The 13,321-nt window shown below is 46.5% G+C and overlaps 1 long non-coding RNA gene across 3 annotated transcripts in view; it reads right to left on the reverse strand.

Moving 5' to 3' along the window:
* LOC122484981 overlaps window positions 1-13,321 on the reverse strand; it is a 201,557-nt gene that overhangs the window by 175,383 nt on the left and 12,853 nt on the right. For 2 of the 3 annotated variants that reach the window (XR_006297758.1, XR_006297757.1), the window contains exon 2: window positions 4,969-5,464. This is a non-coding gene — a long non-coding RNA (uncharacterized LOC122484981). The remainder of the gene's footprint in view (window positions 1-4,968; window positions 5,465-13,321) is intronic. The other variant, XR_006297756.1, reaches the window with a different exon arrangement.

The raw sequence follows: 13,321 nt of genomic DNA on the forward strand, positions 1-13,321 counted from the left end.
TGCAGCGTAATCCACATCCGACTGTGATACGTAACTTCGAAATTGCCATTATTTTCTGGGTCCAAAATTGCTTTTTGATTTCTTCTTTGTCTCAGGCTTTTTGAGAAAATTTTAAATTGCCAAGAAGTTTCATTTTTGTCTGTATGTTTATGCTTGTGCTGAAATGTTTAAGGTTTCTTGTATTTTGCGCCTGTGTAATTTCTAGGATTTGGAATGTGTTGAAAAGTTTGTGGCTGCTAAATGATCGGTACTTGTAAATATCTCATGATATGGGATGTAGTCTCTTTCAAGATTTGTTCTTTTTGCTTACACTGCTCCTTGATCACAGCAATTATGATCACTTAAATGTCACCTTTTTTTTAATGCTTTTATACTGGATGGGTATCACACATTGCCATTTTTTATGCAGTATTCTCTTATTCTTGAATTCTTTGCTGCAATTTAGTAAGCAGGACATTTTCAGGTCATTTTTTTTTTCAGGACAGGCATAACATGAGGTGCATTTTCTGAATCCCCAAATGTATCCAAGAATATCTCTGTTGCATTTGCATATAAAACCATACTGACTTGATATAAAATACTGAGGTTACTTTTTTCCCCCTGCAGAATTACATATTAAAAAATTTTTTTTAACCTTTATTTATTTTTTGAGAGACAGAAAGAGACAGAGAACGAGTGGGGGAGAGGCAGAGAGAGAGGGAGACACAGAATCTGAAGCAGGCTCCAGGCTCCGAGCTGTCAGCACAGAGCCTGACACGGGGCTCGAACTCACAAACTGCGAGATCATGACCTGAGCCAGAGTCGGACGCTTAACCGACTGAGCCACCCGGGCGCCCCAGATGAATCAAATTTTTAAAAGCAGTTTTAGGTTTTCAGAAAAAAAAAATTGAGAGAAAAGTAATCTTGAGTTGGGGTGGTCATTTCTTGCAACCTGTGAACCCGTATCAATACGTTAATACTAAGTCAAGTCTACACATTAGGGTTTACTCTTGTATACTACATTCTATAGGCTTCTGGTAAGTATATAATGGCATGCATTCACCAATATGGTGACCTAAAGAACAATAGTTCTTCTGTGCAATCCATTTCTTCATCCCTGCCTCATACCCGCCCCCTTATTCCTTGGCAACTTCCGATCTTTTTACTGTCTCCATAGTTTTATCTTTCCCGGGATATCACATAATTGGAATCATAAAGTACCCTGCCTCTTCACATTGGCTGCTGTCCCTTAGCAATATGCATTTAAGGTTCCTCGATGCCTTTTAATGGCTTTGTGGCTCCTCATTTATTTATTGTTTTATTGCTTAATAGTTCTTCTTTGTCCGGATGGATCACAGTTTGTTTATCCATTCACCTGCTGAAGGACATCTTTGGTTGCTTCCAAGATTTGGCGATTACGAACAAAGCTTCTAACAGCATCTGCGTGCAGGTTTTTATGCGAACATAAGTTTTCAGCTGAAGGAGCCCAATTGCTGGATCACCGGGGAAGAATATAGTTAGCTTCTTTGGTAAGGAAGTGCCAAACTGTCTTCCAGAGTGGCTGTGTTATTTTGCATTCCCACCCAGCAATGAATCAGAGTTCCTGTCCCTCCACGTCCTCACCAGCATTTAATGCCATCAAAATTCTGAATTTTGGCTGTTCTAATAGGTGTGTAGGAGAGAGAGAGAGAGAGAGAGAGAGAGAGAGAGAGACAGAGAGAGAGAATGAGTTGGGGAGGGGCAGAAAGAGAGAGAGAGAATCCCAAACAGGCTCCGCACTGCCCGCGCGAAGACCGACCTGGGGCTCGAACCCACGAGCCGCAAGATCGTGACCTGAGCTCGAGTTGGACACTTAACTGACTGAGCCACCCAGGGACCCCTCATTGTTTTAATTTACATTTCCCCCCACCCAGGGACCCCTCATTTCTCCGGTGACATATGATGTGGAGCATCTTCTCTTATGTTTCTGGCCATTTGTAGATCTTCTTTGGTGAGGGGTCTGTTCACATTTTTGAGAGACAGAGTGCGAGTGGAAAGGGGCAGAGAGAGAGGGAGACATAGAATCCGAAGCGGGTTCCAGGCTCCGAGCTATCACCGCAGAGCCCGACATGGGACTCGAACTCACGGATCATGAGATCACGATCTGAGTCAAAGTTGGACGCTTAACCGATTGAGCCACTGAGGCGCCCTCTCATTTTTCAGTTTTCAGAGTTCTTGAATCCTTTTTTTTTTTTTTTTTGGAGTTCCTCTTGAATCTTGAACACCAGTCCTTTAGCTGACACGTATTTGGCATAGATTTCCTCCCAGTCTGCGGCCCGTCTTCTCGTGCTTTTCATTGTGACTTTTTGGAAAGCAGGAGTTCTCAAATGGCGTTATATCTAAAGAAGTCATCACCAAACCCAAGGTGGTCTAGATTTTTCCCCTATGTGTCTTCTATAAGTTTTATGGTTGTGCATTTTACATGTAGAGCTCTGATCCATTTGGAGTTAATTTTTGCAAAAGGTGTGAGGCCTGTGTCTAGACTCATTATGTTTGCATATGGCTGTTTGGTTGTGTCAGTACCATTTCTTGTGCCTTTTTTTCAGATAATCTTCAATTTTTTCCTGTCTGTAAGTTTTAGAACTTGCACTTTCCCCCAAGTCACTGGTTTAATTTTCTGTAGCCTCCAGTCTTCCGTTCCCTGTTTCTATGGACTTTCATTGATCGTTTCCAATTCCCTCTTTACTTTATATCTTCCTTATTTTGGATTCTTTTTGATAAGTGAGCAATGGCCTCTCCAGTTTTCTTTGAGAATGTGAACTATGGATTTTTTTAAAACTTAAATTGTACATGAGGCGCCTGGGTGGTTCAGTCGGTTAAGCTTCCGACTTCGGCTCAGGCCACGATCTCACGGTCTGTGAGTTCGAACCCCGCGTCGGGCTCTGTGCTGACAGCTTAGAGACTGCAGCCTGCTTCGGATTCTGTGTCTCCCCCCTCTCTGCCCCTCCCATGCTCATGCTCTGTCTCTCTCTGCTCTTGATAATAAATAAATGTTAAAAAAAAACCTTAAATTGTACATAAATTGGATGAGCATGCATCCTGCTGAAGGTCTGTTTACACCTGTCATACTCTCACAGTTACTAATAGCTAAATAAACAACAGTGTTCGTGGGAATGCAAGCTGGTGCAGCCACTCCGGAAAACAGTATGGAGGTTCCTCAAAAAACTAAAAATAGAACTACCCTACGACCCAGCAATTGCACTGCTAGGTATTTACCCAAAGGATACAAGTATGCTGTTTCGAAGGGACACATGCACCCCAATGTTTATAGCAGTGTTATCGACAATAGCCAAAGTATGGAAAGAGCCCAAATGTCCACTGATGGATGAATGGATAAAGAAGATGTGGGATGTATATACAGTGGAGTATTACTTGGCAATCAAAAGGAATGAAATCTTGCCATTTGCAACTACGTGGATGGAGCCGGAGGGGATTACGCTAAGTGAAATGAGTCAGTCAGAGAAAGACAAAAATCGTATGACTTCACTCACATGAGGACTTTAGGAGATAAAACAGATGAACATAAGGGAAGGGAAACAAAAATAATATAAAAAAATAGTATAAAAACAAAAATAATAAAAAAATATAATATAAAAAATATATATATTATATAATAATATAAAAAACATAAGAGACTCTTAAATATGGAGAACAAACTGAGGGTTACTGGAGGGGCTGTGGGAGGGGGGATGGGCTCAGTGGGGGAGGGGCGCTAAGGAATCTACTCCTGAAATCATTGTTGCGCTAGATGCTAACTAATTTGGACGTAAATTTCAAAAAAACAAAGAAAAAAGAAAAAAAAAGAAAAAAGTAAGGAAAAGAGAAAAAAAAAAAAGAACGGTGTTCAGAGGTGTTCCAGTTTGGACAAGAGAGTCTATGGTGACTCTCCATACAAATCTTAGTTATGTGTCCCCGAGGTTCAGCTGAGCCTCGTTTTCACCATGTGCCTCTTCAGAGTTTTTACGGCTAAAAGAAATTAATTGCTGCCCTTTATCATTTTACCCGGTGCAGAGACAAGTCGTCCGACGTGTGACAGGATTTAACCCTCCCCCGAACCCCACAGGTCAGAACGACCCTCCCATTTTACCAGGGAGGAAACCGATGCCCAGAGGTGGGGGCTGGGGAAAGAGAGGGGCTCTGTGCTTTTCTGAACTTTCCCGACTAGGAAAAAGCCTACAGATAGGAGGTGGGAGAGGGCAGTCGCTTTATTTGTCGGGATTTTTTTTTTTTGCAGGGGGGTGGGGGGAGAAAGCAGGGAAGCCCCCTGAATCTGGCAAAGGCGGCCCTCTCCTGAGGCTCCCCGGAGACATCTTCCCGCGTGTGGAACATCTGGGGTGGGAATGGGCACGGAACACGAGCGGGAGCAGAGTCTGACATCTTTTAAGAGCGTGAGGATGACTCCTTCTGCAGGAGGGCCGAGCCAGAAAGGTCATTCTGGGCCTCCAGAAATCCAGCCTGCCTGCCAAGTGCATCCTTGTGCCGCACTCCTGACATTGAGAGATACCTGCACGGCCTCTGTCGGGCTTACGATGAGGTGCAAGTACAAAGGCTGAAAACTTGACCGGTCCAGAGAGACTGACAACAACGGGCCAGACGCATTAAACGCTCCACGGACCGCGAGGCTGCGCACGACGACCACCCCTGATACGGGGACCTCGCCAGAGATGTGGCCCAGCCCAGACATGCTTTACGCCCGATAATGATCCAAACGGACTCCTCGAGAAAGCAACCACCCTGAATACGCTGTGCCCTCCAGACGTGTAACAGGCCTGGGCACACGGGCCACTCCCCTGCTCAGAGCAGCGCTGACACGGCCACCTGCCCAGACCTGCTACCCATCCCGTTCACACCAATGACCTAAGGCGCACGACCACTTGCTGGCACCGTGAGAGGCCCCGCCCACCAGAACTCGGGTGGGTAAGATGGGGAAGGAGACCAAGCTGAGGTTACCTGAAGTTCCCAGCAGAGCAACACCTTCCATCTCGCAGCCATATAAAACCCTGCTACTCAAAGTGCGGTCCCTGAAGCAGGCGCCCTGGCGTCACCTACACGTGTGTCAGAAATGCAGAAACTCAGACCTCATAACCCTGCATAATAAATTCATAAAAATCTGCATAATTCCCCAGGTGGCTCATACGCACTTGAAGCATGAGAAACGCTGCTAGAAACGCTTGAATATCTTTCTAGAAGTCTGAGCCGGGCATCATTTTTACGGGATCGCCGTAGCTGAAGAAGGAGTGAGCGGGGGGGGGGGGGGGGGGGGGGGGGGCGGCGCCTGGGTGGCTCAGTCGGCTGAGCATCCACCCGGCTTCGGCTCGGGTCGTGATCTTGCGGCTCGTGGGTTCGAGCCCCGCATCGGGGTCTGTGCTGACAGCTCAGAGACTGGAGTCTGCTTCCGATTCTGTGTGTCTGTCCCTCCTCCGTTCACACTCTCTCTCTCTCTTCTCTGAAAGTAAATAAATAAAATATTTTTTAAAAATTAAAAATTCATAAAAAAAATGACAGAAAGGAGCAGGGAGCAGCCATCGTTCGTGTGAAGATATGCCTGCTCACTCAGGATTGTCGTCATGGGCGGGCAAACGTAACAAGCAGGTGGTGATGGCTGACAAGTCACATGTGTTTAGGAAGCTTTGTTTTTCTTAATCTTTTAGAAAACAACCCCAGGATCTGCACACACGTCTCTGAGCCTAATCCAGAGCCAGAAGAGAATTCTGAAAAATTATACACGCTTCCAAGTCTGTTACGGGAATAAGTTTCTGGCAGATTCTGCCTATTTCCCTCAAAATCTGAACATCGTCACAGTCAGGTACTTATTCCTGCCACTCTGACAAGAGCAGGATTATTAACTCTGCCTACAGTAAAATATTCATATGAAAAATAAGATGCGTTGCAATTTTATGCATTACAACTACTATGAGCTGTTAATGGCTTAGGTGTCCAGACACATCTCATTCCTCGCGAGGACTCGTTTCCAACGAGGACACTTCTCGTGTGGCTAATTCGGTCCCCTCGTTTTGAACTATTGGCCATAGGCGTGATGATTCTTCTGTTTACTTCTCCTGACACGGAATCTGTGTTTGTCTCACACTGAAAGTTGAGACGGATTCTGTCAGAATTGTTTTTGTTCCCTTCCAAATGTTTCAGTTCCAGAAAAAGGGAGAAGGAAAGTGTATCGTTTTTCTTGGCCAGATTAAAATTCCAATTGCCTAGAAGGATGAAGAGATCAGCAGAAATTGCCTCGCCGGCAACCTTCTCCCCAACCCCATCTCACACACTCACACTCACACACACACAAACACACACACTAAAGCAGCAGTCAGGTGACTCTGGGCTGTTTGCTGCACAGAAGTGATGTATTAGAAAAAAAGGAAAGATGGGCACCTGGGTGGACCAGTCGGTTAAACCTCTGACTCTCGGTTTTGGCTCAGGTCATGATCTCACGGTTCGTGAGTCTGAGTCCCATGTCGGGCTCTGCGCTGACAGTCTGGACTCTGCTTGGGATTCTCTCTCTTTGCCCCTCCCCCGCTCCTTCCTCTATCTCCACTCTCACAAAATAAATAAATAAACATTTAAGAAAAGAGAAAAAGGAAAGAAAAAGGAATCTCTTTCCAGCTCTTGAGCTTTGAATAGCTGTGTTCCCGAAGCATCGCTTTCGGGAAACTTTCTTCCCTGTGATCAGAGAAGCAACGGGATTGTGGGTGAGGGATGCCCATCCCCACCAGAGGAAGGAGGACTTTTTCTTTGTACAAAGGTACTTCTGCTCACCAAGCAGGGAGCCTGCGTGGCTGTGCACACCCACAGGGCACACTGTTTCCTGTGTGGACCATCCAGACGGGTGTCTTTTTCTGATTTGCGCGAAGGCAACATAAATGCTCACGGAGACCCGGGGGTGGGGGTGGGGGGTGGTCCTGAGCAGGAGGCTCTGTTTTCCGCACTTAAATTAGGCCAAGGAAGGTCAGGAAGTAAGGAGAGGAGCTGGGTCTGCTGCCCCATGGAGATTCCTGGGGAGAGAGGAAGACTCTAGAGAAGAAATGGTTACGGGACATATGTGGGCAGAGGGAACTTACCTCTGGCTGTTTCCTGTATGGGAGCAGGGAGCAGGGGCAGCAGCTTCTCTGCTCCCCCAGGGGGATAGAGGGCCAGCTCCATCATGAACTTCACAGACAAGGAAACGGAGGAAGGAGAGGGCATGCACAGAGGAGGCTAGCTGGGGAGGGGGGAATCGGAACCAGAACCCCAACGATCAACACCTGTTTTTCCCTGACCTGTGGCCCCCTCTCCTCACAAATGCACACCTTCTTATAATAGAAGCTTACCAGAATTTGGGGTGGGGGGAGCGGGGGCAATGCAAAGGGCGGTGGACCCACAGTGGACCAAGTTTAAATTTCCTCCATGATGGTAGTATAGGAGCTTGGGTTAGAAGATAAGTGGTTACAGGGGGTGCCTGGGTGGCTCAGTCGGTTAAGCATCTGACTTCAGCTCAGGTCACAAACTCATGGTTTATGGTTTCTTCTTTCTTTTTTTTTTTTTCTTTTTTTTTTTTTTTTAATTTTTTTTTTTTTCAACGATTATTTATTTTTGGGACAGAGAGAGACAGAGCATGAACGGGGGAGGGGCAGAGAGAGAGGGAGACACAGAATCGGAAACAGGCTCCAGGCTCTGAGCCATCAGCCCAGAGCCCGACGCGGGGCTCGAACTCACGGACCGCGAGATCGTGACCTGGCTGAAGTCGGACGCTTAACCGACTGCGCCACCCAGGCGCCCCTGGTTTATGGTTTCAAGCCCTGCGTCAGGGTCTGTGCTGACAGCTCAGAGCCTGGAGCCTGCTTCAGGGTCTGCGTTTCCCTCTCTCTGACCCTCCCCTGCTCACGCCTCTCTCTCTCTCTCTCTCTCAGAAGCAAATAAACATAAAAAAAAATTTTTTTTAAAGGAGATAAGTGGTTACAGGAAAAAGGAAATAAAATAAATAAAAGAGGGTACATTTTTGCTTCCCTGTATTTGTAGGCTGAGTCATAGCTGCTATCCTTCCTTCTGCCCAGTCAGGCACCACCGTTTATTTTGAGACAGAGATTTCTAATACTACCTAACATCATGCTTTTAATCAGCATGAAGTGCGTATTTTTTAACTTGGCAAACGATGTAGTTCCTTAGAAAAACATTTTTTTCAAATGGCATGATTCTCAAAAACAACATTTAAAGAATTCTTAAGCAAATTCAAATTTCTCTGATATTAAATGGAAATATCCTGACCTCTTACATTCTAGACAGAGTTTGCTAATAGTACAAATATTTCAGAATTTATTGGTAAAATAATAGTCTGTATTAAGTTCCAATTATCCTGTTAATGTTTAAACCATCTTGGGGCTCCTGGGTGGCTCAGTCAGTTAAGTGTCTGACATTGGCTCAGGTCACGATCTCGCAGTCCGTGGGTTCGAGCCCCGCGTCGGGCTCTGGGCTGACGGCTCAGAGCCTGGAGCCTGCTTCGGATTCTGTGTCTCCCTCTCTCTCTGCCCCTCCCCCACTCGTGCTCTGTCTCTGTCTCAAAAATAAATAAGTCTTAAAAAATTTTTTTACACATCTTAAGTTACCTAAGCTGAGCATGTTTGTCCTCTCATTTTCAAGAAACAAATTTGTTTTGCGCCCCAATGAAAAGGTACACTTGTATAAAAAAAGACGTTTCAAACAAAATGGGACATTTCGACCCATTTTAAAAAAGCAGCAGCCTGGCAAATAAATACAGGCATGTAAATAAAGGTCTCTGGCTTTCTTCTCTTCCAATAGTTGGAAGAGACGAATGAAAAAGAATTAATACAGTAATTTTCCCATTTGGCTCCCCTTCTAAACTTTCTTCAGCTCCCCAGCATTTATACCAAATTTGCCTTAGTTCTTATTTGAAGGGGACAGTCATAGAAAAGTCTTGAGAAGTGTTATAAAGTTTCCTAATTAAGATACATATTTTTTTCTAATACGGATTAAAACAAATGTTTTCTATTTACAAGCGTTCGGTATAATAGCAACAACATCCCTCTGGTTTACAAGTCAAAAGTGAGGAAAAATACACGTCGCCTTTTGCTTTTACAGAAGCACACACGTCACGTGCACCCCGATTCAGACACACAGCCTGAAATCTAAAGCACACAACGCAAATGGTCACAGGGGGTAAAGTGATCTCTTCCGGAAGACTCTCCCCCGGTAAGCGTATCGCCCCCTTTACAAAAACGCCACATAAACTAATTCCTGTCCTCCCTCTCCCTCTTAGACGTTTAATTTCAAGTGCACACTTGTATGGAGCCCATGTTACGCTTGCTATTCTGTTCTATTCAACTAGGTGTTGCTCGAAGGTACGTACGGACGTGGGTTAGACTTCAGGACTTCATGCCCCCAAGGTTAAGGCCACGCACCTTTCCCATCTCCGGCGGGAGGGAGAGACGGAGACACGGAATCCGAAGGAGTTAAGACGGACACTGACTTCCCCACATTCGTCTAACGAAATCCTCAGAAGTGACCGATTTAAACAACTCCACTTCCCATCCTCTCCTGAAGGTGGGGGAGAAGAGGAAGGATGTTTATGGTGGTTGTTGAGCGAGGCTTCAGGGAAAGCTCCCCCCCCCTTTTTTTTTTTTTGGCTTCCTCTTCTTCCCCATCTTTTTTGCAGGGAACAGAAAACGATGACCACGGTACGGTGTCTACACCTTGGGATCTTGAGGCTTCAAGCTCTTGTATTAAGGGTGGCTGAGCCAGACGGCAAGGGGGCTGAATCCCTCACGACGGGATGGGACCACCATTGCAGAGCATGAGGTAAGGTTCCATCGGAGAAGCAGCATCACTAATGTGTGTGTGTGTGTGTGTGTGTGTGTGTGTGTGTGTGTCCCGTGACAGAGACTGAACCTTGAGTAACTTCGGGAGCAGGTTCAGCCCTATCTGTAAGGCTGTGGTCCTTGTACCTGATGCTAGAGGCTGCACGCGGCTGAGAAGGAAAGATGGACATGAGATGAAAGAGGAGACCAACCGGAACACTCCGGCACCATCTGGAGTCCTTGGGACAGACTGGGCCCGTGTTAGGCCTTACTGACCTGACAGGTGGAAACAGCCCTTAGACACTGGGGACTTTCACGGTGGAGCCAAATGCACACACCTGACCCGGGCATCCAAGAGGCTAAGAGGATCCGACAAAAGGTGTGAACGAGTGTGGGTCCTCACATCAATGAGGTGGGCCGGCACATATACGAGAACACCCGCGTTCTCGGGTGACCCGAGAACACAGGATGGCTGCCGTGGCCCTTCTCCTCCCCACATTCCCCCAAGAACCTCTGTGCAACCCCCTCTAACCAGGGACGCACGGGAAAGGGAATCCCAGAATACGGAGCGTCACACAGCTTGGAGGCCGTCACATCCTGCGGTTCGGTAAGTTTCCTTTTTTTTTAATTAAAAAAAAAAAAGGTTTTTTCACATTTATTTGTTTTTGAGAGACAGAGAGAGACAGAGCATGAGCAGGGGAGGGGCAGAGAGAGAGAGGGAGACGCAGAATCCGAAGCAGCCTCCGGGCTCCGGGCTGCCTGCACAGAGCCCGACGCGGGGGCTCAAAACCACGGACCGTGAGATCTTGACCTGAGTCAAAGTCGGATGCTCAACTGACTGAGCCACCCAGGCACCCCTACATTTCCTTTTTTTAGAACTACTTCATTTGAAACACTGTTAGCAATGAAATACAATCCCTAATGGATGCTGGGCCCCTATAAAGAAATGTTGACTCGTGGCTGAACTAAATAACGAATGTGACATGTGGACTCAGATAACTTCAACAGAAACTTTCCTTGTCTTGATTGCACGTGAGACGCCCCTTTAAAGAAAACTATTGAAAACCTTCAAGAAAAGCATACTTGGAGAAGGAAAAGTTAAAAGGTCAAGGCATTGCTAGAGAAGGGCAGAATGAAAGAATCATCTTCTTCATTCCGGAAAGAAGGCCGGGAAGGGATAGGTCATTGTCTGTTTGGCAACAAAAGACATGGCCAAGAGAACTGTGGGGCTTGTAAAGAAAATTCTGAAAGGTTAATTCCGGGATGAAGGGACAGCATCGCAATGCCAAGTTGTTTTTTAATTTTATTTATTTTTTCTGAGAGAGAGGGAGCGTGTGTGAGCAGGGGAGGGGCTGGGGTGGGGGAGAGAAGACAGAGAGAAAGAGAGAGGGAAGAGAATCTTAAGCAGGCTCCATGCTGCACATGGGGCTCAATCTCACAACTGTGAGATCATGACCTGAGCTGAAATCAACAGTTGGGCACTTAATCGACTGAGCCACCCAGGCGCCCTGAGTTGTTTTGCTTTGTGGCGTAACAGGCACCCTGTTATGTGACATAAGCTTTTGAAGTACAATCATTTACGTTTTAAGCCCGTTACTGTGTTGTTACAAACAAGACAATTCCTTGAAATCTGGGAAGGCGGGCGGCACACCACTTGTGTCAGGTGGATCGTCTGGAGCTGAGCGAGGACCGCAAGCAGGTTAGTGGAAGCGAGGGCTACCTGTGAACAATAAAGGGGGCAGGAAGCAGAATGGGGCAGAGAGAGCTTGCAGATCCTGAGGCGGACCTGACTCTTTGGGAAGAAAGGGGAGGGAAGCAGGATTCTCCGCGAAAGCCTCAGATTGTGATGCAGATTTGACAAGGTTCAGGTGAATCCAAAGGGGAGCCCTGGGAGAGCCCCACATCTGGCAGAAAGGGCCAAGCCCTAGGATTCACGTCACGCTCAGTCGCTGGTTGGGACATTTCTTAGAAAGAATGTGGTGTCGGCTCAAAAGCCGGGTTGGATCCTGAAGGTGCTGGCACTGGAGGCTGTCAGCCAAGCGCACTCCCCATCCCGGCGATCAGCGGGACCTTCCTTGAAGCAGATCTACGCAAGCGGGCTTCTGTGCCTGCCACGGCACGGTAATGATAGATAGATCCTTTCAACACGAGAGACAAACCCATGTGTCAAAGCCAAGATGATAAGAATACTTATTAGGGCAGCGTGGCTTGCCTCGGACCAGAAACTCATTGGGAAGAACGATTAAGAAATGAATGGGTCTCTACCAGGACATATTACTCTTGATTTTGAGCTCGGAGGTTGCGCTGTGTTCACCCCACACCCCGAACTGGGTTGGGACACGGGTTGACATTTATCCACGGTGTTCCCTGTGGCCAAGTTCAGTGACTTTTCTCCCCATTCAGCAAACATTCTCCAGGTGAGTCATGCTCCCGTATCTCCCCCACCCAAAGCCCCGCTGTCCCCACACCCCAACCTCAGGCTTCCTACCTTCCCTAATACCCTAACTTCCCACCAAAGTGTACCTGCTCTGTTTTTCGTTGGCAGACTGACAACCGAGGCTGAAAACTAATTGGCTCGGCTGATGAGAGCATGATGATCACCTTATTTACCCCTACAGAATTCACCCAAAGAAATGGCTAGCCAAGGGGGGTGGGGGGTGCGGATTTCCTTTCATTTGTTCAGGCCGATGTTGGTGAAATTTTGGACAATGTTGGTAGGTGGTATTTGCCGTTTACATCGAGAAGGCAGCAGCTTATGCTAAATATAATGGCTAATTATAAATTATATTTTATATGGAATAAAATAATTCCATATTTTGCTCCCAAAAGGTACTCATTCCTGATTAACGACCTCAGCAAGTGGGTAATGATTATTCATCGGCCTCTTTAGGAACTTTAATCGTGTGGAGGACTTTCTAGACTTCAGATGGACTACTCTAGATAGAGGCAAAGAAACAGTAATCAAGTAACAAGTAAGTACCTGCTGGATACAGGGGGTGGTGCTTGGTACTTTAAGGGTACCACGGGTTTAATTTAGCTGTCCGACAAATTATACGCTATAATGCCATTTTACAGATGAGGGTCAGAAAAGTTCAACGGCCTAAGATCAGTCAACCGGCAAATTATAGTGGTCAAGGCTGATGCAGATCAGGTCTATCGGGCTCTCCACTCTTTTACCCTATTCTTTCTCACCCTACAATTCACAATTACTCGGACTTGCGACTTGAACTCCACCTCCATTGACATTAGCAGGGTTTAACAGTTGGTGTGCTGGCTGGTGGGGGGGGGGCAGCTGGAATTACAGAGAAGATAAGATTGGCCACGTGCCGATGACTGCTGACACAATTACCCCACACCATATTGGGGGAGGGTTATCACAAGTTTCTTTGAAACTTGTGATATATTTGAAATTTGCCATAATAAACGCTGGCTTATAGGAATGCTCATTCTGTAGAGGCTTTCGATAGCCACAAATGCAGGATCCCAACTGGCAATACACACACACA

The sequence above is a fragment of the Prionailurus bengalensis genome, chromosome E1 (assembly GCF_016509475.1).
Source record: "Prionailurus bengalensis isolate Pbe53 chromosome E1, Fcat_Pben_1.1_paternal_pri, whole genome shotgun sequence".
NCBI classification, from domain to species: domain Eukaryota; kingdom Metazoa; phylum Chordata; class Mammalia; order Carnivora; family Felidae; genus Prionailurus; species Prionailurus bengalensis.